The sequence below is a fragment of the Felis catus genome, chromosome A2, assembly GCF_018350175.1.
Source record: "Felis catus isolate Fca126 chromosome A2, F.catus_Fca126_mat1.0, whole genome shotgun sequence".
Taxonomy (NCBI): Eukaryota; Metazoa; Chordata; class Mammalia; order Carnivora; family Felidae; genus Felis; species Felis catus.
In genome coordinates this window covers 141356136-141383542 of record NC_058369.1, presented here as the reverse complement: position 1 = coordinate 141383542, position 27407 = coordinate 141356136, and the positions used below count along the sequence as shown (strand labels likewise).

At 37.3% G+C, this 27407-nt stretch overlaps 1 long non-coding RNA gene across 2 annotated transcripts in view; it reads left to right on the top strand.

Annotated features, from left to right (window-relative positions):
- LOC123384009 overlaps positions 1-27407 on the top strand; it is a 398112-nt gene that overhangs the window by 345650 nt on the left and 25055 nt on the right. For both annotated transcript variants that reach the window (XR_006594491.1, XR_006594492.1), the window contains one exon: positions 14972-15054. This is a non-coding gene — a long non-coding RNA (uncharacterized LOC123384009). The remainder of the gene's footprint in view (positions 1-14971; positions 15055-27407) is intronic.

Here is a 27407-nt window from a genome sequence, read left to right as displayed (position 1 = left end):
GAGGCCCTTTCCCCTTAAAGTGAGCAAGGCGCTAGTCTCATCAAAGTCAGTAGGGAAATGTGTGATTTTCACCCTCCTTAGTCTCTAACCCCAGCACAACACCATACTTCAGTAGAAAACTCCCAGATCCCAACTTCTCCCTGGGGAGGGAAAGAAAATACCACACAACCAGTGGTCAGACTTTTTTTGGGCGGGGGGGGGGGGGGAGGTGTCCAATGGACTGGTTTCTGTCTCACTCAACTCAAACCACTAAAAAAAAAAAAACTCAGCCTGCTCTCAAAGCCTAGGGGCTTCTGAAAACTAAAGAGAGCTCGGTGGCCTGCAGCAACTCTAGAGAACCTGCAGTATTGCGAACAGACACCAGAGGGAACAAGAGATTAAAAGCTCCTGAAAAAAAGATACCAGCAAAACATCCTAATCTGGAATTTGCATGCATTAAATATAGAGAAGACATCTGCGCAGAAGAGGTTTAAGGGACCCCTAGAATCTCAAGGAGATGCGAATTAAAACAACAATGAGTTATTACTATACAAGTCTTTGGATGGCCAAAATCTAGAGCACGGACAACACCAAATGCTGATGAGGGTGTGGAGCAACAGGACCTCCCCTTTATTATTGATGGACTGCAGGACAGTGCAGCTACTTTGGAAGACAGTTTGGTTGTTTCTTATAAAGCTAAACTGACTCTTACCATACAGTCCAGCAATCATGCTCTTTGGTATTTACCCAAAGACGTTGAAAACTTATGTGCACATAAAAATCTGCACAAGGATGCTTACAGCAGCTTTAATCATACTTGTCAACACTTGGAAGCAACGAAGATTTCCTTGGTAGGCGAAGGGATAATGGTAGGCACATCCAGACAGTGGGATATTACTGAGCTTTAAAAAGAAATGATCTATCAAGCCATGAAAAGACATAGAGGAAGCCTAAAGGCATGTCACTAAGTGAATGCTGCATCTTATATGAGTCCAAATCTATGACCTTCTGGAAAAGGAAAAACTATGGAGACAGTGAAAAGATCAGTGGTTTCCAGGGATTGGGCAGTGGGAAGGAGATTAAGGCATGAATAGGGAGAGCACAGAAAATTTTTAAGGCCATGAAAATATCTGTATGATACTAAAATGATGGGTATGTGTCATTATACATTTATCCAAACCCACAGAATGCACAATACCTGGTGTGGATACTAATGTAAACTATGGACTTTGGGTGATTATGATGAGTCAATGTCAGTTCACTGGTTGTGGTAAGAAATATACCACTGTTGTGGTGGATGTGGACAATGAAAGAGGCAACGCATGTGTGGGACAGGGGAGGATATGAGAGCTCTCTGTATCTTTTCCTCAATATTGCTGTGATGCCAAAACTTCTCTAGAAAAATAAAGTCTTTCAAAAACCGTATCTATTAGAATAATGGGTACACAATCTAAAAAGATATAACTTGTGATATCAGTAACTTAAAGTGTGCAGGGGGAGCGTAATAGTATAGAGTTTTTGTATGCAATTGAAGTGATTAACTTAAAATAGATTATTATAACTATAAGGTGTTTTATGTAGCCCAAGGTAAACACAAAGAAAATACCTATAGAAGGTTCAAAAAAAGAGAATGAGAATAGAATCAAAGTATGTCGATAAAAAACCAATGAATCAGGGGCGCCTGGGTGGCTCAGTCGGTTAAGCATCTGACTTCAGCTCAGGTCACGATCTCGCGGTCCGTGAGTTCGAGCCCCGCGTCGGGCTCTGGGCTGATGGCTCAGAGCCTGGAGCCTGCTTCCGATTCTGTGTCTCCCTCTCTCTCTGCCCCTCCCCTGTTCATGCTCTGTCTCTCTCTGTCTCAAAAATAAATAAACGTTAAAAAAAATTAAAAAAAAAAACCAATGAATCACAAAGGAAGATAGTAGGAGAGGAAAGGAGGAACAAAGAGGCTGTAAGATAGAAAACAATTACCAAAGTAGCAATAGTAAGGCCCTCTCTGTCAGTAATTACTTTAATGACATAAAAAGAAATCCAGTTCTATGCCTAGGTTGTGAAGATATTTTCTAGAAGCTTTATTATTTTAGCTTTTAAATTTAGGTCTATGACCCATAACAAATTAATTTTTGTAAATGGCACATTGTAGTAGTTGAAGTTCAAATTTTCCATATGGGTATCCATTTGTTGAAAAGCTTTCACTCCTTTTTGGCTAATGTTAAAAATGAATGGTCTGTATAAATGTAGATCTATTTTGGGACTCTAATAATCCATTGATATTTGTCTACCCTTATGGAATACCATAGTAAGTGGTAAGAACCATTTTATATTGACTGAATATATTCTTGGATCTATCTAGATATTTAAAGTGGTGTTTGGGGGCCAATTTTCTTTGGCATCTCACAGAGTTGCTTTAAATGAACTATGCTTTGGCATTATGACATTGGCCTTCATCAAGGAACTGTTATTTGAAACTCACTATTATATTTAGCATGAAAATGTACTATGTCTCCTTTGTAAGCCATAGTAGAAATGTCTTACAAGTTTCAATACCAGGAAAAATGATATGTCAGTCCCCTCTGTGATCCATAGACATTCACTTTATGGAGCTGTGCATATGGACAACTAGGAAAATAAGAAACTACTTGGGATGCTGGATGGGCTCAGTCAGTTAAGTGTCTGACTTCAGCTCAGGTCATGATCTCATGTACATGGATGGGTTCGAGACCCACATCAGTCTCTGGGCTGACAGCTCAGAGCCCAGAGCCTGCTTCAGATTCTGTGTCTCTTTCTCTCTCTGCCCCTCCCCTGCTCTCTCTCAAAAACAAGTAAACATTAAAACAATTTTTTTAAAAGAAACTGCTTTATTGATCATTTCTAAAATTCCATAGAAAACCCTGTTGTATGGTCCTATCCTTTGCTTGTGAACTATCCTTACATTAGGTTACACCTTATTTTTCAAGCTCTATTATCACTTTCCTCTTAGTTTACCACTCATTTGTGTATATATGCAATCCAAATCAAATCCCTTTTTGGAATGACTCAGAATCTAAATAAAGCTCTACATTCATTGTGTCTTTGGAAATAGGTTTTACAATTGAGAATAATAGCATTGCATTTAGTTTAAATTTGTCAATATCTAAATGGGAGCCTCCATCTTTTTGCCTGCTATCATATAAACTAATGGGAGTGTAGAACAAAGGCTTAGTAGTTCTATTACATGTGTAGGTTCATGTTGATTTCCTCCTTTTCTCCTTGTCTCCCCAGCTGGGCCATGGTCTCTCCTTGCATTTACTTAGTGTACAGACAAGCAGCATTTTAAAGGAAAAGTGGTATGGGCCTCTGCTTTTATGCCATTAACTCAAAGCAGGACCACTGAAATTAAAGGATGCTTGATGAGACTGAAAGGGAATTTAGTTTATGCTATTTGTAAGAGGAGGAGAAAAAGAGCACAGAGCTGGGGTTCCATTTACATACATCAGGAAGTACCGACGAATTTGTAGTGTCCCACTGTTCCTAACTTTTTCCTGACAGGCAAGGTGATGCGGACAGTAGCAAATGACATCTTTCTCTGTTTCCTGTTTCTCAGCCCATATAGAGTACCAACTTCGGGAATAAGATATCTGAAGTATATTCCCAGAAATATCAGCTGTAGGGCTCTTTCTAATGTAGTGCCTATTTTTCTATCAGACACTATTGACCTTTCTTTCATTTGAAAAGTTATTGATTATCCTCTGTATTCTTGGCATTGCTCTATGTGTTCAGATTAAGAAAAGAAATAAGATACGAATCTGGAGATGAAAGTGCTTGACTCTGAAATAGCAACAATCTTCACCTGGCATGACTCTTTCTGCCCTGTCCTTTTCCACGTTGCAAATATGTCACTTAGCTTTTGAGAACTGAATATTACTCCTCTGAGGTACCAGACAGGTGAAAGGTGTTCTACACAATGAAATGAAATTAATCTAACAGTTCCCCCTCAGTCTATGAAGAAGAAACTGTGAAACCATGTAGGAAGAATAAAATTAATCCATTGAGTTAAAAAAAAAAAAAAAAACTCTCTTATCCCAAGGGAAAAGAATTTTTGGATAAGCTTAAGCACAAATCCATCCAAGAATACAAAGGTGACAAAGATAATATTTTGAACTTGTATAATCCAAATAGCAATATTTCTCATATATAACTTTTCACTTACTTCCAATCAGCAAAACAATATAGTATGTATGGATACTATTAAAAAGCTCAGGGTATTTAAAAAACTACTAGAACTGATAAGTTAATTCAATAAAGTCGCAGGATATAAAATCAATGTGCAGGAATCTGTTTGCACTTCTATATACCAATAATGAAGCAGCAGAAACAAAAATTAAGAAGATGATACCATTTAAAATTGCACCCAAAACAGTAAGATATCCAGGAATAAACCTAACCAATGAGATGAAAGACCTATACTCTGAAAACTGTAGAACATTCATGATAGAAATTGAAGATGACACAAAAGAAATGGAGAGACATTCAATGCTCATGGATTGGAAGAACATCGTTAAAATGTGTATACTACCCAAAGCAATCTACGCATTTAATGCAACCCTTAACAAAATACCAACAGCATTTTTCACAGACTAGAACAAATCATCCTAAAATTTATATGGAACCACAAAAGACCCTGAATAGCCAAAGCAATTTTGAAAAAGAAGAGCAAAGCTGGAGGCATCACAATTCTAGACTTCAAGTTATATTAAAAAGATACAGTCATCAAAATAGTATGGTACTGACCCAAAATAGACACATAGATCAATGGAACAGAATAGAAAACCCAGAAATAAACCCAAAATTATGTGGTCAGTTAATCTGCAGCAAACAGGAAAGAATATCCAATGGAAAAACGTTTCTTCAACAAATGGTTTTGGGAAGACTGGTTAGCTACATGCAAAAGAATGAAACGGGACCACTCTTATACCATACACAAAAATGAATTCAAAATGGATTAAAAACCTCAATGTGAAAGCTGAAACCACAAAAATCTAGAAGAGAGCACAGGCAGGACTTTCTCTGACATCAGCCATAGCAACATTTTTCTAGATATGTTTCCTGAAGCAAGGGAAATAAAAGCAAAAATAAACTACTGGGACTACATCAAATAAAAAGTTTCTGCACAGCAAAGGAAACAACCAACAAAACTAATAAGCAATCTACTGAATGGGAGAAGATATTTGTAAGTGATATATCCAATAAAGGTTAGTATCCAAAATATATAAAGAACTTATACAACCGAACACCTAAAAAACAAATAATCCAATTAAAAAATGAGCAGAAGACATGAACATACATTTCTCCAAAGAAGACAGACATATAGATGGGCAACAGACACATGAAAAGATGTTCAACATCAGTCATCATGAAATGAGGTATCACCTCACACCTGTCAACATGGCTAAAATCAACAACACAAGAAACAAGTGTTGGCGAGGATATAGAGAAAGGGGAACCTTCCTTCACTGTTGATGGGAATGCAAACTGGTACAGCCACTGTGGAAAACTATATGGAGTTTTCTCAAAAAGATAAAAATAGAACTTCCCTATGGTCTAGTAATCATACCACCAGGCATTTACCCAAACAGTACAAAAACACTAATTCAAAGGGATACATGCACTCCTATGTTTATAGCAGCGTTATTTACAATAGCCAAGTTATGGAAGCAACCCAAGTGTCCATCCATAGATGAATACATAGAGAAGATGGTTAGAGAACATTGAATATCATTCAGCCATAAAAAGAATGGAATCTTGCCATTTGCAACAACATGGATGGAGCTAGAGAATATACTGCTCAGCAAAATAAAGAAAAATACCATATAATTTCACTCATATGTGAAATTTAAGACACAAAAGAAACAATCGAAAGGAAGAAAAAGAGAGAGAGACAAACCAAGAAACAGACTCTTAACTATAGAGAACAAACTGATGGTTATCAGAGGGGAGGTGGGGGGGGGGCAGGGAATGGGTGAAATAGGTGATGAGGATTAAGGAGAGTACTTACTTGTGATGAGCACCAGGTGATGTATGGAATTGTTGAATCACTATATTGTACACCTGAAAGTAATATAACTGTAACATAATATATATATATATATATATATACATATATATATATATATATGTATATATATATATATATATATAAAGTTCAGGGTATTATTCAATAATTGAGTGAGCTCAGTTGTTAATAGCTCAAGGTTAATAGGGTAATGGCCAAGGAAGTCAGTGAAAATTGTTCCTTAAGAAACAAAGATGATCCAAGATTTGAGGAAGAATGAGCTAAAATGCCATAGGTATCTTCAGGCACAACCTGTGCTTCCCACTGTGGCTCATTTCATCACCTTCAGTGAGTAATCACCTCCTGGGTGCCATCTTGTGGCAGCTGGTTTGACAGAGATAAGTGATACTGGGATCTAACTGTCAGAGATGGAGAACGCAGCAAAGATCAACAGTAGGAGCATGTCTAACAGAAAAGAACACTTGGAACCATAGCCATTTATGTCACACTTTAGAGCCCATAAAATATAAAACTGTGCAGCAATAAAGGGAAGTAATTCATCTATTCTTTATTATTGAGAATACATCTGCTTTAAACTGATGCATCAATATTTTACAGGTGATATTTGGGTATTCTAACTTGCCATGACATTAGACTCTGCTTGCAAATAAGAGAAAGAAAAATTCAAATTAAAGCCTAATGCTGACACTTATTAATTTTTTCGGCTTTATTGAGGTATACTTGAGAAATATTATGTATAATTAAGGCATATAATGTGATGTTCTAATATACATATACATGGTGAAATAATTGCCACAATCAAGCTAATTACCATATCCATCACCTCACATAGTTATGATCTTCATGTGTGTGTGCTGAGAACACTTAAGATCAACTCTCTTAGCAAATTTCAAGTATGTAATAGAGTATTATTAACAATAGCTATCACGCTAAATATTAGATCTCCAGCAATCTCATTTCTAGATACAGGTGTATCCCCAAAGGGAATAATATCAGCATTTTGAAGGGATACCTGCACTCCTATGTTCATCACAGCATTATTCTCAATAGCCAGGATATGGAAACAACCTAAATATTGATAGATAAATGGACAAAGAGAATATGGCATATGGATACAGTGGAATATTATTCAGCCTTAAAAAAAGAAGGAAATCGTGCCATTTGTGGCAACATGTATGAACCTCCAGAACATTATACTAAGTAAAATAAGGCATACACTGAAAAAGAAATACTGCATGATCTCACTTTTATGTGGAAACTAAAAAAAAAATCGAAGTCATAAAAGCAGTACGAGGGGCAGAGAGGTGAAGGAAATGAGCTATTGAATAAGTTCTGATGACACTCTTAAAAGCTGACTTCATCAAACCCAAAGATATCAAACCCAATGATGAAAAGAATGAGTATTGATAACAAAAGGCTTTTAGAAATGTGATATCTATTTAATAATTAATTACTACAGAACTTACCAGTTTGGATGGAAAATAAAGCCAAAATGTGCAAAAGGAAAGTATTACAGAGAATAAGGTAATAGATACAACCATCTCATAAATTTTGGAGAAGAGCCTACTATCTTTCCAGCACTACCAGCTCACTAACATAAATAGGGCTCCAGTAATTGATTATGTTTAGAATAGTGCAAAAGTGAACCTTTTACATACCCTGACAGAAGTAACAGAAGACAAAATATTCAGAGATTACATTTTCCTGTGTTTGTCCTTTATTCAAAGTCTCTCCTCTCGTCTTTAAGTTGAAACTACCCTTTGTAAAAGCACTCTGAATAACAGATGAGTGAGAGACATTGCATGAATTCAGCATTAATATGTATTTCACATGAATATTTGGAAAAGAATCGCAATGAGTTAACTGGAGTTTCTTCATTTTATACTTAGCAGAAGTATGGTACATAGCGATTGCTTTTGTTTTTAGCTATTACTTATTAACTTCGATAATAGTTGATCTACGTCGTGGGAATGAGAGGTACAGCATAGGAGATATATTCAGTGGTATAGTAATAGCGTTGTACGTTGACAGATGGTAGGTATGCTTGTGGTGAGCATAGCATAACATATAGAGTTGTCAAATCACTACGCTGTATGCCTGAAATTAGTGTAACATTTTGTATCGACCATAATCCAGTATTTAAGTTTTTAGTTAAATTAAATTACAGCTCAAAAAGTTAATAGTTGATCCCAAACAGAAAATCTCAAAACATTGTTACTCGGTTGGTGAAACGGCTTTTATTTTTGCATAGATTTGCCAACCATGTGACGCTAACGGCAAACATTTCCAATTACTTTCATCCATGGGGACTAGCAAAGTGCCCCATGAGACCAGAGGAAAGCTGGTCATCAGTGCATTTTTCTGAAGAAAACTCGTGTAACTAAATCGGAGAATATTTTGAAATAAGGAAAACCAATAGAACAAAAGAATATATCTTGCTGGTTTAAGTAGCAGTTTGATTTCATGAATTCAAGAGCACTGATTGCTTACCTACTTCCAAAAACTGGACGTCCAACATTTGAGATACTTGGCCTCAAGTGATTTAGAATCTACTGCAAGACAAAGGTGCATGTGCAATCGCACTGAAAAGTAAGGACTCTGCAGTAGAGCTAACACAGAGCATTACAGGAGCACGGTGGGGGACCACAAACAAGTTTTACAAAATCAGGAGAGACTTCTTGACCTTCATACTCACGCTCAAACCTGAAGGCAAGTATTAGGTCAGTTAAACAGAGAAGAATCAGTAAATGTTGCCAACTAACAAATGCCGACCACCATGATCCTTAGAGACCATGTGCAAAGTAACAAGGTATAATATCTATAAAATAGTGTTAGGCATCTCCACGTTCCCAAATATTCAATAACTGCACGTTGTGGTACCAACCATAGTGTGCCCACTTCATGAATTATTGTATAGGCATTAAAATAAAAGTGATTGTGGTAGAATGGTACCGTGCTCATTTGAGCAGGGTATGTATATCCCTTTTCTGCACAGTTGGGAGTCGGGAGTGCCAGAACTTTGTGTGAGATTTGGAAGTGAAGTCGAGCCAAGGCATCCCTGTGCTTTTCTCAAGGGAAGGGCAGTGCGGAGGACCCCACCCTGTCGCAGCTCCTGCCTGTCCACGTTGGATGGGTCAGCAGCCAGGAAGGAGCTTCTCCAGCTCCCGCTGGTGCTCCTTCAGCAGCTCCTCCAGCTCCGGGGCCAGGTGTGCATTTTGCTGTTGAGGGTGGATGCCTGCTTCTCTTTGCAGGTTATTTCCATGCATCAAAGCTGGAGGTTTGGAGGCTGTGGGAAACCAGTCCAGCCTCATCAGTCCCCACTCACCCTGGTAGGTTCCTAGCGTATTCGGCTCCTCCTCTTCTTTATGGCTCTCCTTCCTTCCAGATTGCCTGCCTTGCTGCCTGTAGCCTCTTGCACCGGACAGCGAAGGACAGCTTCACGTAGACTGTTTAACCTGTGTTCTCACTTGCATAAAATCAAATCCTTATAAAAAAAAAAATCTTCTTATTTTGTCTTCTGATCAAGCCCTGACTGCCACACTGATGCTTTCACGTTCTGTATGACATTGGAAAAGGGATTATGGCATTGTATCAAATTAAAAGCATCCATATGCAAATTTTATGTAAATTGTAAATTCAGTAGTTTAAATGTAAATGGATCCAAAATTCACCAAAATATTAAGTGTGATTTTATTTGGAAAAGTGGGACAACGTGTGAATTTTTGTCTTCTTTGTATATTCCAGTGTTTCCACTTTTAAAAAATGAACATTCATTAATTTTGTAATTTAAATCGGCAGCAAAACTTGTTTTTGTAACAGTAAATCTTTAGAGCAAAAAAAAAAAAAAAAAAAAAGGCAGTCACCTAACCATGTGATTGTAAGTCCTCTTTATTCACCTAAATGCATCCTCAGGGGCTTTCTAAATGCTGATATTAAAAAACATAGGAGTGGAGGGGGTTGTTAACAATTAGAGCTACATTTTCAATATGTTCTGCTAAGACTCAACCACCAAACTTCATGAATGCTAATTTGAAAAAACTGGGCCATATTTCCCAGCACAACTGGTAGGCAAATTCATTGAAACTATACATTTAAAATGTAAATTTAAGCTTCTTACATATATATATCTTATGTCCTATATCCACAAACACATATGCATTCAAATAAATTCCTATTCCCAATACCTAATTCCAAATTTTGAATAAATTAAATAACCATCTATGTATGTTTCACTTAAAAATCATACATATATACGTATATACACACTCACGATTTTTGCACTTTGAAATAGATACTTTGAGTAATAATCTTTTTTTATGTTTATAGCAAGCCACCATTTACAAAGAATTTACATCAAGCTGTGAAAAGACATTGTTGTTTTTTAATTGTTGACGATACTAAGGCCCAAAGAGATTAAGAAATGAGGTTAGGGTTCTACTCATACTTCGTTGCCACCACTATTGACTTTATAAAAAAAAAAATCATCATTTGGTTATTTACAAAAGTGAGCTTCCTTGATACCTCAAAAATTAAAGGAGGAACAAACATTCACATATCCTGCAATAAATTCGTTTTCTGCTATTATATAAATCTATTCTTATAGTTATTTATTGATATTAAAAAACATAGGAGTTATTATTTTTTAATATTATAGATATTAAAAAACATAGCATAATAGTATGATTTAGACTAATGAATGAATTTCATACTATTAATGACACAGGAATATGAATTTGTAGATCAAAATAAATTATACATTGGTATCCCTAGAGAATATAGACCATAAATATAGAGTCTTTCCTATAAGATAAGATCTATGTAGCTTACAAAAAAATGATTTAGCTGTATTTGGCAAATAATTACTTGTTCAAGAAGGCATTCACATATACACTGTTTTAGTGGAGGAGTTTAGTGGGAAGATCCAGTGAATGACCAGGTTATCTTTGCACAAATAAGATAAATATTCATAGATGTGCACTTTGTTTCTGCAAATCAAATAATGTCCATTCTTTCAATTCAATCATCTGGTGCAGAAGTGAGCACATTATAGCTAGACCATGGGCCAAATCCACCTGTTTTGTATGGTAGATGAACTAAGAAATTTTTTCATTTTTGTTTATTTATTCATTTTGAGGGGGTGGGGGGGTGGAGAGAAAGAGAGAGAATCTCAAGTAGGCTCCATGCTGCCAGCATAGAACCCAATATGGGGCTCAAACTCATGAACCATAAGGTCATGACCTGATCCAAAATCAAGAGTCAGCCTAACCGACTGAGCCACCGAGGCATCTCTTTTTCATTTTTAAATGCTTAGAAAAAAATAAAAGAGTATTTTGTGATACGTGAAAAGTATATGAGATTCAAATTTCAGAGCCCATAAATAAAGTTTTATTGGAACACAGTCTGGCTCATTGTTAAGTGTTGTCCCTAATGGGAACAAAGTAAGACACTGTAGTGGCTTCTCTGACCCACAAGGTTCTTCTGTGGATGATGACAAATGTAAACTCGACACAAAATTGCTATGTGAGATGTTTCTGACAAAATTCAAAAGTACTTTGTTAGACTCTAAAATAAATATTCCCACTCGACTTGTATTCACATGGCGGGGGGAGTAAACATTAATGTATAATCTATTTTACTTAAATGGCTAATCTTAGAGGCAAAATGATAGATTTTTCATTTTGGAACCAAATTGGAAACACTAGGCTTCCTATCCCTCTCAAAGATTTGGAAGTCTTTCTTTTCTACAGATGAAATGCAGCATGATGTCTCTCCCTGTTCCAGTTTGTGACCTAGATAAGATTAAGAGGGTGACATATTCTGTAGGTCACTATGCAAAGTAGGCCAAAGAGAAAGAGAGAGAGAAAGAAATTAAAATTAATGATAAGAAAATGACCCCTGCTGTGATACCATGAGGAACTGAATAAACTCTCGGTGCTTAGAACTGTGGTCATGACAACCTATCAACTCAGCCTTAGTCCATGACTAAGTTTGAAATTGTATCTCTGTTGAGCTGAATAAAATGCGAAACTTGATGAGTCCGTTTGTTCCTTTCAGCTACAAGTTATTTATTTATAGTTCATTGTAGCTGTTTGTTGTAGGGGTTCCTCCTACATCACTGGTGTGCAGGAAGCTCTAGCCCAAACAATCGCAAGTGGTTCAAAGTCTTATGTAAGCTCCTGGATTTCACTAAGGATGATTTCACAATTGATATCCATGGTTTGTAACCCTTATTAGATGTAGAGAAATGTCCAAGCAAAGAATTGAGGAAATGGACATTTTAAGTCTTTAGTTACTTGGTCGGTTTAAAGTGCATTAATGACGGGGTGCCTAGGTGGCTCAGTCGGCTGAGCATCCCACTTTGGCCCAGGTCATGATCTCACAGTTCGTAAGTTCAAGCCCCATGTCGGGCTTTGTGCTGACAGCGCAGAGCCTGGAGCCTGCTTCGAGTTCTGTGCCTCCCTCTCTCTCTGCCCCTCCCCTGTCATGCTCTGTCTCTGTCTTTCAAAAACAAGTAACATTAAAAATTTTTTTTAAAGTAAAGTCTATTAATGACAAGCAAATGCAACTGTGCTTGCACTGACACTTTTATTCCTAATTTAAGAATTACTTATGTTTTTAAGTGAAGATAAATGCCTTTATTGTTGAGTACCAGCCCATCACGGTTATGCTTTTTAGACTTAGCACAGTGGTAAATCATAACTTTCTTTTATTTGTTATTAAATAAGCAGATTGTTTTAAATAGTTTTTACATGTGTTAAAGTCTATAAGAGATACTATAATTATAGCTAATGGTTTGCCCTCTACGTAATGCAGTGTTAAACACTTAATTTTCATTATCTTATTTATAACATCACCTTATGATCTAGATGTTATTATTATTCCCATTTTACACATGAGAAAGCAGAACCTCACAGAGGCTAGTTTAGTTTGATACTCTAATAGGCATTAGAGATAAAGTAATTAATCAGTGTTATAGTCAGGATTGGAATCTATGCTTGCTGACATCCAAAACTGTGCTCATATCTGCCATTATGCCATCCTGTTTCCCATGCGTGGAGACAAACTGGTTAGAAAAAAATGGCCTGCATAGATTTATTGTATTATTTGCCTGTTTATTAACAGACATCAATATTAGTTACAAGTCTGGCAAGGCAAATGTTTTGGTGAAAGAATCAGGGACTTGGGTAGCAGGCTTACCTGAATTCGATCCTGAATTCCTCATCTGTAGCCACTGGCTGTAAATAGTAATCCTTGCTCTCTTTAATACCCACTTACTCATCTGCAAAGTAGGGGTGATAGTAACTACCTTGAGAGGGTTTTTTTTGTTCAATAAGATAACGTATGTATAGTAGCTAGCACACGTTAGGCACAAAATAATTATTTTCCTATTGTCTCTATTTCTTCAACTGTGCATAACTTGTTTTCCATAGAAAGGGTGGACTAATGTCTTAATCATTCCTCAATATGAAGAATCCAGGTCCTACATTAAATGCAAACAGAGTTTTTAACATTTATCACAGGTTCATTAAACACCATAGTAAAATTAAGTTTGCATTTTTTAAAATCACAGGAAAAGCACTGACCTGAAAATCCTTTGAAATATTAAAACACAGCCCAACTCTTCTGGATGTTTGTTACAAACAACAGGGACAATTCTGGCAAAGGGAACCCTGGGGGGAAGAACCTGAGTACAAGAACCCAAGGGCACACTGGTTGTGCCAGGCAGTACACAGGGAGGAGGAAAGAAGAAGAAGGAGTCTCAGTGCAGTCCTCAGAGAATTCCTGTTCAGAATCAGACCAGGGAAAGAGGGCACACACTTCCTCCATGCCTTTCTGACATTGATGTTGATGAATCTCTTTGTCCTGTATTTATGTGTTACTTTCCTGGACCTTGAACAGACATGATTCTCTAAGAATGTCTTGCTGACTTCTAATTCCCTACGGGTACTTGCACTTGACAGATAAAAACAAAATCTGTAATATTTCACATTAAATTCATAATGGCAGTCAACTGCTTCCCTGGCACTGGTAAGGTTTTCAACATAGGAAAGAAACAGTAATATTGGAATATGATTAATTGTTTTTACAGATTATTGTAAACACTAAGAAAATGTATATGTAAAGGGATAATGCTAACATTTTTTAAGTATTTATTGATTTATTGATTTATTGAGAGAGAGTGTGAACGGGTGAAGGACAGAGAGAGAGAGAGAGAGAGAGAGAGAGAGAGAGAGAGAGTCAAAGAATCCGAAGCAGGCTCCAGGCTCTGAGCTGTCGGTGCAGAGCCTGATATGGGGCTCCAACTCACAGACTGTGAGATCATGACCTGAGCTGAAGTCGGACGCTTAACCGACTGAGCCACCCAGGATAATGCTAACATTTAAAAGTGGAAGTAACGGGACCCTGGGTGGCTCAGTCTGTTAAGTGTCCGATCTCGCAGTTCGTGGGTTCAAGCCCCACATGGGGCTCTGTGCTGACAGCTCAGAGCCTGGAGCCTGCTTCAGATTCTGTCTCCGTCTTTCTCTCTCTTCTCCCACTCATGCTCTGTCTCTCTTTCTCTCAAAATTAAATAAACATTAAAATTTAAAAATATATAAAATCTGTTTTAGATCTTTTATATTTAAATAACAAATATCAACAGTCTGCTGCCATAAAAGGCACTGTGATGCTCTGAAAATGGTATGGACTTTGGGATTAAATAAACTTGATTCCATGCCTTCTCCAGCTTCCTAAATCTGAGTCTGACCTTGGCCACATTACTTAATTTCTCTCCCCTCCCCTGCATTCCTCCCCTTTCCTTCCCTCCTCTCTCAAATATGTTTTTGAAAAGAAAATGGGATAAAGTATATAAAATGCCTAGCACAAAAAAGGCACTAATACATGTACACATACAGTGGAAATGCTTATAAAAACTATAATCGGGGATGCTTTTCTCTCCAGGGCCTCTGGTGCAATTAGAAGAGACTGAAAAGGCACAGAAGCAGAGCATAAGCATTGGACAGACTCGTGAACTACAGGAGGAGGTAGGTGGGTCATATTTTAAGCAAATAGTGATATTTTAGACTTATATTACAAAAGATTAACATATGAAATATAAATGTATGAAATGCTCCAATGTAAAGAAAACATTTCTCTCACTAACACATTAATAAAACTCTGCTCCACGTTGCTTATCAGAAGGTTGGCAAAGATGTGGGTAATGGGAACTCTCAGGTACTGCTCGTAAGAATGGCAAACAAAATAACCAATTTACAAATGGTTTCGTGTTGTTTTAAAATCAAATGTAAGCCTACCTTTTGATGCAGCAGTTTCCATCCCTTGGTATATACCAACAAACTGTGAGTATACAGTTTTTCATAACAGCCGGATGCTAGGGGAAAAATAGACTACAATCTTAGAAATTAGGATCATGCTTACCTTGGGAGTGATTAAATGAAAATATTCCCTTCATAATAAATTATTGAGATGTGTAATCATTGTATACTCTTTTTTTGCATGTCTGCTATTCTTTATTAAAACAACTTTTAAAATAAAATATAATGATTAAATTGGTTTTAGTTTAAAAATACAGAGGGTTACCTGGTGGTTCAGTCGGTTGAACATCAGACTCTTGATCTGGGCTCAATTCATGATCTCACGGTCCATAGGATCGAGCCCCTGTGGGGTTCTGCACTGACAGCGCAGAGCCTGCTGGGATTCTCTCTCTCTCCCTCTCTCTCTACCTCTACCCCACTCGCATTCTCTCTCTCTCCTTCAAAATAAATAAATAAACATTTTTTTTTAAATACAGAAACTAAGTAAAAATATTACTGATAAATCAGGGCATGTATTTTGAGTAGACTAATGATAGTGGGGCGGTGGTCCATGTTTGTGCTATTTGATGTTTGGTTTTCCCAATAGAAACTGTCTTGCCCAACACAATATGGCACATTCAGATAAGAGTTAGAAAGGTGAACGGTAAAGGTGCAGAGAATGGCTCTAGGAAACTATATTTTCTTTGTGTAGAACTAAGTGGCCTTTAGAGGAATGAAGCTATAGGTAGGTCTTCGTGGTCATGCCCTAAAGCAAAGGAGTAAAATGGGCTAGATACTAATTACCAATGAACGTCCATTCCATCAGGAGCATGATACACGTCATGTATGTCTAGCATATCGAAAAGCCAAATAGAAGGCTGAACTTATGTTACAGGAACACCCCATAGAGCCATGCTTTGCAAGAGATATTTTCAAATGAGTACTTAAACTGGGAACTCACATATACTTAATTCTTTGGCATTAATAACTAAATAATAACTTTTAAATGTTTAAATCACTTTTGTTAAAAAAATAGTTACTTTTAACTATATCTTTTAAAACCTGATCTTTTCTCTAAGGAAATATTTTAGCTCCATTTTTTTGCAAGAATAGGCCTGTCACTTTTATTTAAATATGTATCTGTTCACATTGCACTCCACAAAAAGCCCCAGGCTTGCAAATGCTCCCTGACAAAAATTGAATGACTAATTTTCACTACTGAAAACAACTAAAATGTTCACTCCTTTATTTTTTTTTAATTTTTTAAATGTGTATCTATATCTGAAGGAGAGAGGAACAGAGCATGAGTGGGGAGGGGCAGAGAGAGAGGGAGACACAGAACCCAAAGCAAGCTCCAAGCTGTCACCACAGAGCCTGACGCAGGGCTCGAACTCACAAACCATGAGATCGTGACCTGAGCCGAAGTTGGACACCCAATCGACTGAGCCACCCAGGTGCCCCAAATGTTTGCTCCCTTGAAAAAAAGCTCCATAATAATCTGTAAATACTAATGAAAATATTTTCATATTCTTGAATTAAGCAATCATATGCGCTTGGGTGGCCTGACAGTGTGCAGAGTAAGTGCTCCTGGTCTGCTTTTCATGACATCACCAGATAAGAAAGGTGCATTTATCTTCAAATTCTATGGGATTAGGATTAAATTCTCTGGGTTTAAATAATCAACCTAATAATTTGAATATGGCTTTGAAAAATTATTTAACCTTATCTCTTTGGATTCTTTGGATTCTTCTGTCTGTAAAATAAAAATAAATACCTCCAAAATTAAGATTAAAAAAAAAGATGCCATGGAAGGTGCTTCATACAGAGTCTGACATTTAAATTCTAAAGAATTGTTAACTATTATTATTTTTATTATCTTATTGTATCATTCTCAGTACATTCTGTTATTCTGTGGTAGGTCCAATTCACCAGAATTATATTAGATTCTGTACTGGTAGATTAAGAAAAACTTTGGACCACCTTCTCCTGAATTTAGTAGATGGCTCAAATAATCAATTAAGATATGTTCTAATTGTTTGATTGACACACCAATACTTTTCTGCACTGTGAATTCTAGCAGGACGAGTACTGTGTTACTTTGCGTCCCTTCATTGATTCAGTCATTACCAAGAATGTATCTATTATGAATTATAAGGAAGTTGGGAATAAATATGGCATCGATTGTATTCTACAAGATCTTACAGTCCAGTGGGAGAAGCAAAAATGTGTGAAACTAATTTAGTAGTAGTAGAAAGAAAATAAATATGATAAAGTCAATTCAAAATAATAATATCTGATGAATCAACCATTTTACAGTTGGAGAAGGAGATTCCCAAACTAAAACTCATGATTTCCCAAAGCCCTCCTAATCTTCCTCTGAACTGTATGTCCCCTCTGCCTCTGTTGACTGAGCCCTTACTCCCTGTCTTTGTGGCTTTCCAACTACTTCAAACCTGCATCCTGCTTTAGAGTCATGGCATAGACAGCATTTGCTACTTTTGCTTACCCAGCATCTATTTCCCCTACTTTCTGGTAACAGCTTCCCTTATAATAAAAACATTAAACCATTAATTGCCCCAAATCTGGTTAGAACAGAAAGCTAACTGAAATGTTTCAGTTTCTAAAGAAGAATTGGAACTTCTATACTCATTATTTTTTTATGTAGTTAGAATATTTCTAATTGTGGTAAATACGTATAACTTAAGCTGTGCTGTCTTAACTATTTTTAAGCGTCCAGTGGCATTAAGTATATTCATGTTGTGCAACCGTCACCGCCATCCAGCTCCAGAAATTTTTCACCTTCCGAACTGAAACTCTGTACCCATTAAACACTAATTTCTCATTCTCTCTCCTTACATCAACCACCATTCTGCTGTCTCTAAAAATTTGATTACTCCAGATACCTCATATAAGTGGAATCATACAATATTTGTCCTTTTGTGAATGGCTTATTTCATTTAGTATAATGTCTTCAAGGTTCATCCCTGTTGTAGAGTGTGTTAAATTTCCTTCTTTTTTATTCCACTGTGTGCATACAGCACATTTTGTTTATCTGTTCATCCATCACTGGACACTTGGGTATTGTCTACCTTTTGGCTATTGTGAATAATGCTGCTATGAATATGGTTGTACAAATATTGACTTAAGTCCCTGTTTGCATTTCTTTTGGGTGTATATACAAGAGTGAAATTTTTGCTAGATCATATGGTAATTCTGTATTTAATTTTTGAGGAATAGTCTTACTATTTTCCACAGTAAGGACACCATTTTACATTCCCATCAACAGTGCACAACATCTCCTTCACCAACATTTGTTATTTTCTGGATTTTTTTTCTTTTTTTGAGAGAGAGAGAGTACACACACATACAGATGGAGCACAGAGGGAGGCACAGAGGGAGAGAGGGAGAGGGCACAGAGGGAGAGGGAGAGGGAGAGAGAGAACCTTAAGCAGGCTCCATGCCCAGTTCAGAGCTCATGGGGTGCAATCTCACGACTGTGAGATCATGACCTGAGCCGAAATCAAGAGTCAGATGCTTAACCAACTGAGCCACCCAGGAACCCCTAGATTTTTTTTATAATAGGCATCATTGGTGAACAAAAAAATATTTTTAATATAGACAGAGACACAGTGTGATTTTTACCTCAGACACGTGCATATCGAATATACTTGCATAAAAACACATAAACAAGAGCACCTGGGTGGCTCAGTTGGTGAAGCCACCGACTTCGGCTCAGGTCATGATCTTGCAGTTCATGAGTTCGAGCCCTGCATCGGGCTTGCTCACCTCAGAGCAGAGTCCGCTTCAGATCTTCTGTCCCCCTCTCTCTCTGTCCGTCTCCCACTTGCGTTCTCTCTCTCAAAAATAAATAAAAAATTTAAAAACAACCCACATAAACAAATATAACAAAAATCAATAAATCTTCTTGGTATTTTGTATATACTACATGCTAATGTTTTGATAGTATTATGATTTGGTATTCAGTTGCATTTATTATTTTATATATTTGTTTTATTTTTCATTGAAGGATCTGATGTCAGTGTGTAGTTTTTGTATGAAATAGAGTCATAGTCCCTTTCTTATTTCATGGAATCCTAGAACAAGAAGGACCTTGTAGTTCACCTGTTGCTAATCCAGCTTGCTCACCTTGCTAGCCTGTGGTTTTGAAATACCCAGGACTAGGAGAGGTAGCAGCAAAACCAGGAGGCTCCTTAGTCTTTCCCTTGGGGTTTTGTACTCTTCACCATGACTGTCTGTAAACATCAATGGTGCATAATTAAGTAGAGATAGAGGCATGTGGGCTCAGGAAGCAAAAGACAACAAATGTAATTTTGTTAACCTGCTCTTTAGCAAATATCCTTATTGGCAGAAAGAAAAACTTAATGTGTAATTAGATCTTCACCTTCATGGATTTGGAATGCCTGCAGATACATTCTGTGTGGTTTATGATGATAATGTACGTTCAGTTGGTTTGAGAGGTCTCATTACAATCCTGTCTGAGACTCATCCATAATCCTATAGCTGTGACAGAAGTTAAGACTGAGATTCCTGAAATCCACTCCTTTACAACACATATTTCAGTTCGTAAATCCCAGCTCTTTCTCCATTATACACCCCCCTCCCCCTACAAGGCTGCCTTTCACTTCCTCACTAAATTCACTGGAGTGACAGTAAGCCACCCCATCCATCGTTCACCTGCCTCAGTGAGCTAAGGTGATAAATCTCCATTTCCCTGCTGAGAGTTTGACGCCCAGGGGCCCTCCCTCTTTTGCAATTATAATGCTCTCACAGCCTCTTATGATTAGAATTTCTGATTATGTCCAAATCACATGTGCAGCAAAACCCACATAACAACTTGCTAACTTCTTTCCATTTCATTGTAAGTACACCATGCTTTTAAAAAATGATATTAATGGGCCTCATCCTGGAAGGGCAATGCCATGTCCTTTTAGTGTTAACACACTGTTCATTTTGCCCCATCATGTCCATTTACATTGAAAGTTGTTTTAACCCCAGGAAGATAGCCTTGTCTTTGGAGTACTGTTTGCCTCAATGTCTAAGAGGCTTTGTAAAGCTTGCCTAGGGATATTTTGCATTTGTCTTGGTTCTAAATATGGTGAGGATAGCAATCTGGACTCAAAACATATGGATTGAATGGAAAAAATGTTTTTCTTTGGAAAATAATGTCAACTTGAAATACAGATTATTTGCGTCTTTTATGAGAAAAACAAAGCTGATTTAGGTCTTGAGGACCTAAGTACACATTCTGGCAAAAGGGATGACTAAGGGATAAATGAAAATGGGATGTTTGCCCTACAAGTGTAATAATATCCCCTGAGGATTTTAAGTTTTATGATTAATTTTACATTGGTTTTCATATAACTTATTTGTATGAATGCTTGATGCTCTATTATACTTTAAAAGAAATATTTTAGTGTGACCATCTGAGAGAAGAAAATGACAGTCCTACTGTGCAAAATGCCTTGAAAATCTATAAAGTACATTTGTGATTCTATGTTTATACCAGTATTAGAACTTAATATACTTGAGTGTACCTATATTTATATTGAGAAGTACCTTTCAAGCAAATTTTATTTTTAAATCAAAGATAATAAAAAAGAAACATTTTTTTAATTCCTTGAACAGATCACGTTGCTTTACTTAAACAAAGCAAATTTTACTACCACAGGAAAAAAAAAAGCCTGTTATTTGAAATGTATTTAATTTTTAGGAAAGGTGATCTTCCTAGCTTTGAACTCTTGGTACCAACCAACTTCCAACTTCTTGGAAAGTAAGAATTTTTAATATTTAGGAACAGACCCCTGACTTATTCAGAATATCTGGAGTGATCAATGCCAGATAAAGGAAAAAGGCAAAATTCCCATCCTCCCTCCAAATCCCCAGACTATAAATAAACATTAAGAATGTTTTCAGATGTACAGAACACAGTTGATTACAAACGGTGCTGTGGAGTGTCACTACTTCTGTCATCACAGAAGGACTCTCACAGACCAGGGAAGAGAACCAGAAATGAAACGATAGTAGCAGAGTACCAGTCAATGACACAGTCCCTGCTCTTGTGGAGTCTACAGTCTTGCAGTGCTTCATTAAGTTTGCAAAGTCTACTGTGTCTGTAGGTAGTGGTACCTAACACCGTGATGCTGGATCAGAAACATCATTAAATATATGCCATTTCCTCGGTGCTGACCTCACTGCAGTCACAGTGAATTTGGGTCAGGGTCTGAAGACACACATGCATTTATATCTCCGTGCCTTTATATATGTTTTCCTATAGATTATATTGCCTATATCTCTTTTTATCTACCTACTTCTTCCTGAAGGCACAGTTGATTGTATATATAGCATTTGTGTATTATTTGTAAACGAGATGTCAATTAACGACTACCTATGGTAGAGAGATGATGATGCAAACTTAAAGTGGTAGAAATATGTATGAGGTCTCAGCCTAAAAAGGAATGATCTATCTGGCCTTTTGAGTGGTGGAATTAAATCAGTATCAGAAGTGAGTTGAAAGCCCCTTTCAGGGCTTCCCTGATGTTCTGTCAGCTTCCTTGATTGAATTCACAAAGACTTCCTTCTACATCCTTCCTCTTCTCATACCCATTGCTCATCTCTTCTCACTGCATTATCTTCACCAGAGCATCCATGAATAGTGAACGGTATTAGTAGAATGAACACAGACTAGAAATCAGGACTAGGACACTACAGAGCAACTCAGTATTCTCAAAAAAGAGATGCTTTTAAGAGAAAGAAAAGTTAAGGCAATGGGAAGTGTCTTTAGTATATATTGCGCTGCCTAGAGCAAAAGCAGAAAAGGGAAGAAAATGCATTCAAGATCAAGGAAGTAGCATGTGTGAAATCATGGAAGAATAATTACACCTAACCGTCGAGGAGGAAATTCATGATGGCTGCAAGAGAGCACAAAAGGTAGTGTTAGGACACAAACCTGGAAACGCAAGCAGATGATAGAAAGGGCATTTGGGTTTCATTCGATTGCCAGTGGGAGCTGTTAAAATGTTTACCTAAGGCAGTGATGCAATTTGACTTGTGTTTGAAAGAATAACTCTGGCAGTATGTGGAGGGTGGACTAGAAGGAACCTGCTGGAGGCAGGGAAAGAATCCAAAAGATTTTTGCAGGAATTCATATAAAAGATATTAAATTCCGTATCTACTTTGTATATCCTGGTATATTATAGGCACTCAATAAATATTTTTAATCAAATAAATAAACTAGAACATGAAGTTCCCCCACAACAAAGATTCGTGCACTACATCTACATTATCATTTCAAAGTCCTAAAAGGTGGGAAGGGTTATTCTTTGGTAAAGAAGTCAGAAAGTTTTGTATTTTTGTTCTTTTTATACAACCCCTAAGCAGATGAATATTAAATTACTGACTACAACCCTCTTATTCATCACCTTTGGCTTCTCTGACCATAACATCTCACCTGACATTTACAATTATGTATCAATTCAGTATGCTGCAAGAATTCTTAGACAATCTTGATATTTAAGGCTTCTGCTGATTTTCATGAGGTCTCAGTAAAATTGCATCAGCAAAATATCATGGAATATCATCATTCACATGCCGTTGTTCTGCATTCCTCTGTAAAATGGGAATATGGGGATTAACTAAATTAAAATCGATATAAACACTGAATATTATTACGAGACTCTTATAAAGCAGATGGGTGAGCATATGTGCTTAGTTTTAATCGTTCTAAAGATAGTACCTAATAAGATGCTTTGAGCCAAATGTTATTTAAAAATATCATTGAACATGTTTACATATTTTCCTTTTACATATATCACTCTGAATTTCCTTCCAATCTGTTGTGAAACTTGATAAATAGTAACAACAGATAGGTCTTTAATGTCTTAATCAAGTAATCATGGAACATCATCTTCAAATGCAACTATACGTGTCCAGTGCAGAAATCTCTTCAGCCACTTCCCTGACAAAATCATCTGGACTGTCCTTGGAAGAAATATTCACTCTTTCGTGAGCCCGCCTGATTTTGAACCCAGTGCTCTACTGAGTAGCTTCGATGTTCCGTCTTCTGAATGCCATCTGAAGGAACATCGTCTGCAGCTTCTACTCCCCGGCTCCTACTCCACGGTTCTTCGATATTTAAAGAGAGCTACTATATTTTTTCCTGTGTCTGGAAGCTGCTGCAGTAGTTCAGGGGTGAGTTAACAAGGCTAATTAGAGTCAGTCTTGGAAGCAAGGAAATGAGCATCGTGAAGGATGCTTTCTGTTCTCTTCCTATGTGAGGATAAAGGAGGTTCAAGATACCCCAAAGCATAAGGAGTTTTGATTTGGAGCAAGAGAAAAGGATACACCATTGATAGAGATAGAAAGTCAGGAGCAAGTTGGCACAATGGGAAATTCTTTGTCTCCGAGGAAGGGACAGGAGATCCCATGAAACTCATTCTTAACCTGATTGAGAAGCACTTGACGTTGGAAACAGGAAACTTCAGGTTTCAGGGCTCACTTGCATGTGTGTGTGTGTACGATGACCGAACCACTGTTTCTTGCAAGATCCTCCTCAAGTGTTCTGCATCCTTCTGATGCTCTGATGTAACTTGTGAATTACAAAAGCGGCAGTCCCTTGGGACCATAAACCCCAAGCTCCTCAGAAGAACAGGAAAGCAAATCTCCTGAGTTTGTGTTCTCATTTTTTAAATCAGTTAACAGACTTTTACACAGAGTCTATATTATCTCAGTTCTACAACATGCTTGATTTGCAATTTCTGAGGCCTTAGAGAACAGTCGTGTTTTCCTGCCTAGATGGTTTCACATATTACACTAATCAGCCTCCTTGGGCCAATATAATTATGCAAAATTAGTTGGTACCTTTATTCCTTGGCCTCCTCCCCTGGAGTCATTTTACTTTGAAGTTTATTGTCTTGTTCCAGCACTAGTATTTAAATAATAAATACAAAATTCCTAGGAGAATTCATTAAGAAATATCTGCAAAGTACTTTTAAAAACCTATGATAAATGCACTGTACAGCACTGAGGGAGAAGGGAGGTATCTGAAGCGAGCAAGATTAGCCGAACCAGGCCTGATGATCTATATAGTGACAAACATACAAGAAAAACGGTCAAGCCAGTAGGACTTTTTAAATGCATCTAATAATGATCTTGCCAAGTGCCTGCTTAAAACTCCAATGACTGCTTCCCATGAGCCTTCCTTGAGATGGCTTATAAGACCCTCCAATACCCTCCTGCCCCTCCTCTCTCACCCCTTGCCATTCTGCAGACAATGTGCTATAGTCAGATTAGCTTTGTGATCAAATGCACTTTGCTCTCATTGGCCAGCTCTAGCTCAAGATATGCTTTACTCACTCTCCTCACCACATTCCTCAGGCCCATCTAAGATTTGCTATCTGACCACTATGTCTCAGGTTCTAGGTCTTTTTGTCCATGAAGCTTCTCCTTGAATTCCTTTATACTAGATAGGCTGTTGTTTCTTCTCGTCTCTTATAACCCTTTTAATATAATAGTAATAGCTCTCTGCTGCATTCTTGTTTGGATTTTCTGCCTCCTACCCATCCTCAACTGGAAGCAGAGAATGTTTTGTTTCATCTTTATATGCCAAGAACTTAGCCCAATGCCTGGTAAAAAGTAGGGTTCCAATAAATATGTGTTACATGAATGAATGAATGATGAATGAGTTGCTAACAGAATGGCCCTTAAAAAAATCAATCTGTGTCTTAGAACACACAGACACACACACACACACACACTCACTCACCCAATATTTTCTTAAGTTTCAGGACACCTTCTTATGCAGGAATTAATTTATGTAGTACCCTGTTCTGACATTTATTATTGAAACAGTTGAATCCTGAAAAAACTCCGTCGACTAGTCAACATTTATGGGGACTCTGTTAAATGTTTAACTGTGAATTAAAGTTTTCTGGCTCTAAGCCAGTAAGGATGCAGAATAGAAGTTGAGTACTTTCAGTGATGTCTTAAGGTTTCCACAACAGCGTGACAAGTTTAGTAGCAAAATGTTAAATGCTTATCACAAAATCAGTTTCCCCCAAATTCTAGCAGTATATGTGTCCCCTGTTACAGTTACAATCCTCTTCCCTTTCAAGACCCTTCTCTCCTGTACTTCCTTTGGTTCACCTCAATGCTTAAGTAGACAGAAGTCTAATGCTCATATGATTTTCTTGCAAGAAGTTGTTTGGTTTTGTGATTTATTATGAAAAATAATTTTCCTGAACTTTGATGTATGGATAAAGTTCTAATGATCTTATAGATGATCTAATATCATTATAACCCAGAGATATTGTAGTACAAGCTCTGGCAGTTGTTTCTTTTTTCCTTTTTTGTAACGTAAGTTCCTGATTTACATTTTGATTTCTGAGAGATCTATTTCAAAGAGGCATCTACTGCAAAGAAACCTTATATAAACACATTGCCAGACACATGACTAGACACAGAGCCATCACACCTCCCCATACTGAGGCTCCTCTGTTTGAGATATTTATTTCAATAATTGGCCATTTGGGCCACTTGGGTTTTTTTTTCTTCCCATGCTTCAAATTCCTGCTCTTATGTTTTAAATTCACCAATAAAGATTGAGCCCTTGAAACCCTAGGCCCTACCCTCAACCTCAATGAAAGCACAACACCCCAGCCCCTGTGTACAACCCTCATCCCTAACGGCACTGTGTGTGCTATGTAATTTCTAGATGTTGTAAGTAATAAACATATATTGTTTTCAATGTTTCCTGATTGTTGTTGCTGAAGGATATCTTGCAGTGATAGTAAGAACCACAGGATCAGTTCAGTTGTAACACTGGTTTGGAAGGAGAGATGTCTGCAGGAAGCTCACCGGGGCCCAGGCGAGTGCCCACAGGTATTTCTAGCTGATAGCATTACATTCGATAGCTGAGACCAGCACAAAATAGATATGAACTAAAATCTCAACCTCATCAGTTGTCGGGACTGCAAAATGGAGATGTCTGGTGAACGATCTAAGGGATAAGGCAGGAGAGGATGTTTCATAAGTCAGATTATTATGCAAATTTAAACATATCTGTTTCTTAATTCTTAGCAATATTCTGAAAGAGAATTGTCTGTCTGTGGTGAGCTTCCCAACATGGAAGGATCTGAGAGTTTGAAATTATTGAGATTTGGTTACTGAGATAAGGAATGAATAGCAGTTTTAGGATGAAGGACATGATCACTGAGAAAAGTAGGTCAAGCAGCCAAGAAGTCAGGATGTTAGATAGATTCTGTATGTCAACACTGAATTTCATTAAGGATTATGACAGATAAAATTGGAAAGCATGCCAATGAACCTGGAAATAAGTACAAGAAAGGGGTGGCCTAGGGATCGGTGACATAACTCAGAGAAGTGGGTGGTATAGTTGTTAAGGAAAAGTAGTGTTTTTTAAAGTACTTGTATTTTATTAAGCATAGCAGCTACGTGAAAAATAATTCAGAGACACATCTATGAAGACAATATGTGGCACATGCTTTGGGGTTAACAGGGTCTCCACCAGCCTCTATTCCCACCAGCCTCTGTTCTCAACACGTAGGGAATGACTGTACTGTATCAAGTTCAATTTGATATCCCAAATGAATTATTGAAGAAGATCAGAGAAGGTCCCCCAAATTGTGGCACATGTGAATGATTCTTGAATACGACATTTTTTTTCTATGCTCCTTCTTTCATAATTTTTAGGTATTCTTCTAAATTCTGAGTATGGAAAAACTTCCTGTTCCTTGGTTTCTTTAATGCATCTTCTCTGTTGCTCCTTTTTTTTTTCTTAACTGGAAATATTTCAAGAGTATGTTCAGAATTTCACTCTCTAGTGAAGTTTCGATTTCTGTTCCAATCCAAAAATCACACTTGCATGTGCCTTCTTATGTAAGGTCTTTGCCTACTATGCCCTTTTTGATAGTTTGCTTTATTTCTCCTTATCTTTGAAATCCTGGCTTAAAATATGCCTCCCTCCCCTGACCTCCTAGTTCCCTCCTAGTTCCCTAGTTCCTACACACCCCGTTAAATGCACTCGCAGCATGTAACTCTGCTCCTAG